Raw genomic sequence first — 7,641 nt, 5'->3', positions numbered from 1 at the left:
AAATTACAGACTGCAACACTCACAGTCCCAACTATGGTCTCTGAATGATTATTTTAAATCACTACTTTGACTAAATTATCTTTTATGAAATACCACCAAACAAAGTGAAACTAGGTGGAAAAGAAAAGCAAAGAAAAGAAAAGACAAGAAAAGAAAAGAAAAGGGGAAAAACATGACTAAGCTATGACAAAGCACAAAGACTTCCATTTGTACAGAAAAATGACCTTTACTAGTCCAAACATGGTATGGAATGCCACTCCAGCATGTCCTGTTTCGTTATCTGGCCAGAAACACATTTTCGAAGTGCCATGTGTCCCCCACCGCTCCCTGTTTTGTAATCTTAAAAGCCACTCACTACCTTATCAGCTCATCTTTTCACGTCTCCCGGTACGGATCTCTGTCACATGTCTGTCATCCTTAGGCGCACACACACACACACACACACACTCACACACACACTCACACTGCCCATCAGACACTATCACCAACTTAATATCATACCATCTACTGTCATATTTTCGTCATTGTCTCAGAGCCTGTGGGGTCAGTGCGAGACTACTGAGTTCTCTCCTTTTCAAATTACAGGAGACAGCCACAGACAAACATATAAACTGATCTTAACCAGCTCTTTTCAGATGCCTTATAATGCTTTGAGACTTTCCCTGGAACACACACACTGATACAACTTCTTAAACAACATCATAGACATCCTACATCATGCTTATTCCAGTGTAACTTATAATACAGCATCCAATAGTTGTAAAAAATACACACACACACACACACACACACACATATATATATATATACACATATATAATTTACTTTTGTTCAGTTGTCACAAGATTTAGTTAATTTTGTGACAACTGAACTGATGATGGGGATCTCATGGGATTCAAATTATGCTTTTTTGTGTCATTTCTGAGATGCAATTAGCTCCGATCACGCATTAAACAAATAAACCGGACTCTCCGTCTACTAAATGTTCTCCATTACTATTCAGGGACAGGCTTGCCTTCCTAATGCTGTTGGATTACTGCTGAGACAATAAAGTATTCCCAAAGACACTCACATTATCCCGTAATCCTGCATCGGAGTATAATAATCTCAAGACCAGATCGGGCAACAGAACCTTTCCTGAAATCTACATGGCCATTTTTGGCAAAGCCAGTGAGAACGTATTTAGTGAAAGCCTCAGGTGACTGATTAAAATGTTTGATAGTGTATTTGTGAAGCCTCTTTAAATGTCAGGCAGCTGCTCTCTGCCAGAGGAAAGCCGAAACACATCTTTGGGGAATACTTAAAGAAAAGTCAAACGGATTTCAGCGTCTAGTCACCACGGTTACTCTAAAAGTGGTGAAACTCTGCAAATGTATTACCTCTGACATGTTGTTCACCGCACAACATGTATTTTCCCTGTTCAGTGACTGAGCTGATTACTCTCAGGATAAGAACTCCATCACAGTAATTTTTGCCCATTTTCCCCTTGAAATAATACGTTTGAGGAGAAAAAAATAGGCTCTTGTGTTTACAGTCTGATCATTTTGAATGTATATTAATGCTTTGAAGAGCCCCTATGTGCAGTGAACATAAGATACAAAACTGACCTGAGGTCTTTCAGTGTTACCCATGCACCATTTAAGGACCTCAATATAAGATAAAACACACATAGGCAATACTTGTTAACTGATAACACTGCTACTTTTATCAGACTTGACCCAAAACAATTATATTACAATTCATTCTTCAGTGGCCACCCTGTGACTAAAAAAGTTGCCTTCCTCATCACCTTCTGATAACAGTTGGATGGACAGGTTTTCTCCACCAGAGCTCCACGGGAAGGTTCAGCCACAATGCATAACCTCAGGAGTAACCTGGGTTTAAGTACGCTACCCAGAGGATCCTTCAGCACTGACAGGAAACCAGCTCTTCAGAAGACACTTCATTTTCCCCATTGTGTCAGGATCTGAACCCACAATCCTCCAGTTGCTCAGCCCATTCCCTTTCCCCTAAACCATGGCCTTTACAGGGTACGTTGCATGGAGAGCTTAATAATTCCATTTAGCCGAAAGTGCATGGAGTCTAAAAAGAGATATATCTGCTATCACATTTGTGTGCGTGCGTTTGTGTGTGTGCATTTGTGTGTGTGTGTGTGTGTGTGTGTGTGTGTGTGCGCGCGTGCACGTGCGTGTGTGTCTGTGTGTGTTTGTTCCATAATTTATTCTCAGTGCTGTTGGTAAAAATTGATGTCCCCAGGAAGGTAACCGAGTAATACACAGGACCAGAGTAAGTCACTCGTGATGCACTTCAACAGATTATCAGTAGGTTCACTCCATCACACCTTGTGCTGAAAGGAAGAAAAACAGGGGCAGATGAATCCTCGGAAGTCTGGCTTGCTTATTTATTTATTTATTTTTACAAAATGTAATTTTTATAACCGCCTGAAGTGCGAGTGAATTTTAAAACACAATTTAGTATTGAGAATCACACTGCTGCATCCCCCAGGTTCTTGAGTATTTGCCATTAGGAAAATAATTCAGAGTAATTATGACTCAATGTCTAGCCAGACCTAGAAATAATTTATTCTTCAACAGAGAGAGAGAGAGAGAGAGAGAGAGAGAGAGATCTCAGCACTGAATGTTATGCAAATCTATTCAAACGCAATAAGCACACAACTCATTAAAGGAAAATAATCCAAGAGGTATTTCTCAAGACCTCATTGACAAATTTCCTATCAAGTACAACACAAGTTTTTGACCCAAACCCTGCTCCTGCCTTAGGGTGTAAGTTACCCTTAAATTAACCTCTTATGTAACTTTCTCTTTAATGTCAACATGTTACAAGCACTTTCAGTGACTGTTAGACTGTCTGTGCAGTGCAGGAATTGTATACTGGTGTTTTGTGCATCTATACACACAAATTCAACATTTACTTCCCTGCACTATGGCCAGTCCTACACACACACACACACACACACATAAATATATATAGTGCATGTACTCTGTGTGTGTGTGTGTGTGTGTGTGTGTGTGTGTGTGTGTGTGTGTGTATAGAGTACTGTAAGTCACATGGCACGACAGATACTTAAGCAGGGGAAGATTACACATCAAAGAAATGGCCACTTCATTACTCCATGTGCACAAGGTAGGAGGGTTGGGTAAACTGATCTGCATTGACCGCTGGAGTGTACAATACTTTCCCATATCCTCCAATCAGAGAGTTGTTTGGAATTACTCAGGGAAATTAAAAGCCCTACATTTTGATCCACATACAGCTTGGTGCATCTTACATTTGTCCTACTCAATTTATACCTATGAGTAAATCATTTTTTCCTAATGTTTTTCAAGGCCATTTCACTCTGACTTGTGGTGATTTATCTTTGATCTTATATTTTTCCATCTCCAAGCTTTTCCCTGCTTTATTTAATTGGATGAGATACAATTCCACTTTTTTTATGTGCTGCTTATGCAAATACCTAGTTCCAAGAACTATTAAAGAGGGTTTTACGCTATATGTGGCAATGCATTAAAACGAGCAGGGCAATTATTAACTGTCTAACCCTTCTTTCAGCACAAACTACAAAAGCATCAAAACAGCACCCTCCACACTGAAATAAGTGGCAGATACCATGAATGTAAATAGGGGATGAGAAGAAAAGGAGAGAATATAAAGGCTTGTGAGAGGGATAAATAGAGCTATGAATCTGGCTTTGCATGCGATATGAGTAATAACAATGAGTTGTACATCCAGTCCAAACCGAGTGCCACTCTCCTTGGATTAAAGCCAGATTTGCCAACAATGATGAGTCTTTTACTCTGAATAGTCCAGAATATTAGACCAGCACCTATGATATCTGCTAAAGGCAAAAAAGTAAAAAGATTGCAAAAATCATTCCTTAATTTCAAGAAGGGTCTGATTTGGCTACAGACAGATCCCAAAATTTCCAAACAGCTCATCATATGCTTTAGAAAGTGGGGGTGCTTACTTAGCACATATGTTTGATAGAGGTTTAACTGTGGAAAACAGACTTCAAACAAAAACTAATGTTTCCTTCAAGTGAACCAGTTTGAGTTCACTGTTTGTATGGGTGTGTTTGCGAGGGAAGGTATTTTGTTTATCTGTTTTTGTTTTTATGAACACCTTGATTATGCATGATTTTGAATTATAAGGAAAATGTGTAACATGCAGCAATTATGGGCGCCAGTATGAACTGGTTACGAGAACTATTCCACATGAATTAAAAAAGGAAAGGAATATTGTAGAACATTCATGGTTTTGATGAATTAAGGATGGTGAGTAATATTACATGTTGCTCTGAATTTCATATCTTTTTTCTTTAAATCTCCCTGCTTCCGTTTACTAAAAGTTGCATGTTAGTAGGTTCACTATAGGCTGTGTTCACTTCTTAATGACCCCAGGGTAAACACTAGAGCCAGAACATATCCGGTCTGTATATTAGAAAAAGTTGTGTGATAGCCTGTGGTGAACATATATACTTTCAATTTTTGCAATTTTATAGTTTTTTTTTTTTTTTTGATGTTATAAAATTGCCCAAATAACCTATTTTTGGCCAATTTTACAAACCGCTGTCTATGGTTGACCTGGGTAATGTTGGATTCAAGACAGCAATATTCCAACAGATTTGCCTTGAAACCCCAGAATGTTCACTAAACTGTTGCATTTCTACACAAACATTTCTTGTCAAGCCAGTTATTTAGTTTGATGTAGGGCTTAACCCTTTTCATTTGAACTCATTGTGCCTTCTAAGTTTGTTGATGAAAACGATGCTAAGTTGATGCTGAGGCGCCAGATAGTGTTGGAAGAGTTTGGATTTGTGTGTTTAAATGTTTCAGGGAAAACAGAGAAAGGTGACATTATCAACAACCATACGCTGAAGTTTTCCTGACGACCTTTGACACTGCACAGTGAATGTGAGACATATATGAATGTGAATGAATACTGTGATGTATCGCTTTTAAATGTAGCCAGGGTTAATAGCATTTTATAGCGCCACCAAGTGGCTAGCTAAGGTCATTTTTCACGTCACCTGCAAAAAAATCACATTCCAACAGAGTGCCAGTTGTCATCAAATGTTAGCGATCAGTTATGGTCTAAAATAGTGAAAAAGGCAAGAAGAATAGGGGGGGGGATTACAAAAATGACAGGGTAATTATAATCATCATCGTCATCGTCATCATCATCATCATTATTGTCTTACCTCTGTCATAAGGAAACACACACACTCACACACTCACACACACACACACACACACACAGTGAGTATTCTCTCAACTGCATCTCACTCTGTAATTATCTTCTTACGACAATAACTCCAGTCCTCATGTTTACGTGAGAAAGTCTGCACCTGCCTCCCCTTCCTGTTAAACAGTACAAGCAATTACCTCCCTAATTCAGAACTTAGCCACAACAAATCACACTCAAAGAGCAAATCAGTCTATTTGCATCATACCCACCCCTAATTTTGCACTCCTCACCCCACTTTTGGGTGCCTAATATTGCATATTTTGTTGAGTGCTCATGCAAAAATCCACAACTCATTTATGAAATGGACAATTAGGAGACTTTCATACTTTCATATATTCAGACATTTGCACAGTACCTCATTAGATCAGCTTCTATGATTTGTGTGTGTGTGTGTGTGTGTGTGTGTGTGTGTGTGTGTGTGTGTGTGTGTGTTTGCATGCGTGCGTGTGAGTGTGTGCTCATACATTTACGTGCACTGATACACTGTTAAAACTATATTAACATAGGCTTCATCAATCCAGTCTTTGCACTCTGTGTTCCTCTAGCCATTTAGTTTGACTCTGACAATGATACAAAAAACACAGGTGTTACCGACTTTCAGTGAGAACATGTAGCATATTAGACGCCAAAGGACACTGAAATGTTTATAGAGCCTCTATGATTAAACCAGGGGAATATAAGTGGAGAATGTTGTGGAGGTCAGCAGTCCCCTCATATCTATAGATGACCAAAAAACAAACAAGGAAACAAAAACAAACATACATACATACATAAATGTTAGAGGCAGTCTTGTTTTTCTGACAGCAATGACCACTAAATATATGTGCACTGATGCAGCATTTCCAGTAGGTAAGGAGAACCTGCCTCTTGACTTTCTATATGCAAAATACATTATACAGTGCTTTACTACTGACAACACACATGTTTATTCCCATGAAACTGTTTAACAGTATGGTCATACATTTATTTTATAATGCACTGACTTGGTATGCCCTACCGACCAACATTTCCACAAGGTTACTGCATAAACACCACACACAGAGGACTTGCACACCACTTAATGATTGACATCTCTCTCACCACAAAGTATTCACCAGTGCTATGGAGGCAAATGTCGTGAGGAAAGGTAACAGAAAGAAGCAAACACAGATCACAATAAACAGCAAGCTAATAGAAGTAGCTGTAAAACACCATAACAGGTATACGATGTTTAAAGAAAGTCGAAGCCATCTCATTAAAACCTGCCGGATCCCATGCAATCCCGGAATTGTCCATTAAAATGATTAAAGTGGAGAGAGAGAGAGAGAGAGAGAGAGAGAGAGAGAGAGAGCTCACAGAATGTTAAACGCTGGAGAACAGAGAGAGAGACTGATTGAGAGAAAGAGTAAGTGACTGAGAGAGAGAGAGAGAGAGAGAGAAATAGAAATAGAAAGAGAGAGGGCTGAGCTGCTCCAAGCTGTATATAAACAAATAAACAAACAACATCTAAAAAGCAGAACAACAACAACAACAACAACAACAACAACAACAGCTGAGGTGGACTCCAGAGCATGGCCAGCGTTAAGCTCTTCTTACAATGCGTGACTGAGGAGTAGAGGTCATTTGAGGAAGGTCGGAGCTTCACTGCACTTGCATCTAATAACAATCTCAGACTTCCCTCCTCATTTCTGTGCTGTATTCTCATTTAACTGTCTGTACAAAGCCATCATAAACAGTGTAGTAAGGCTGGAATTAAGGACCACATTGCAGTGAATGCTTTATTAGCAGACTGTAACAGTGAATGCTTTATTAGCAGACTGTAACAGTGAATGCTTTATTAGCAGACTGTAACAGTGAATGCTTTATTACAGCAGACTGTAACAGTGAATGCTTTATTACAGCAGACTGTAACAGTGAATGCTTTATTAGCAGACTGTAACAGTGAATGCTTTATTACAGCAGACTGTAACAGTGAATGCTTTATTAGCAGACTGTAACAGTGAATGCTTTATTACAGCAGACTGTAACAGTGAATGCTTTATTACAGCAGACTGTAACAGTGAATGCTTTATTAGCAGACTGTAACAGTGAATGCTTTATTAGCAGACTGTAACAGTGAATGCTTTATTACAGCAGACTGTAACAGTGAATGCTTTATTACAGCAGACTGTAACAGTGAATGGGTATAGTTACACTTTTAACAAAATGGCTCCACAAACTGTGGCATTGACAAGATGCACCTATACCTATACCTATAGTATAAACGGTTCATTTGACTCCGATGTTTACGTCATAAGTAGCTCTTTGAATTGTTACAAACACTGGTTTTATTGCATCAGTCTCCTGGTAACATAACATTTCTCTCATTTACAATCAAAGTAAGTTTATTACATTTAA

This window comes from Chanos chanos, chromosome 1 (genome assembly GCF_902362185.1).
Source record: "Chanos chanos chromosome 1, fChaCha1.1, whole genome shotgun sequence".
Classification (NCBI taxonomy): Eukaryota; Metazoa; Chordata; class Actinopteri; order Gonorynchiformes; family Chanidae; genus Chanos; species Chanos chanos.
This window is presented reverse-complemented; position numbering follows the sequence as displayed.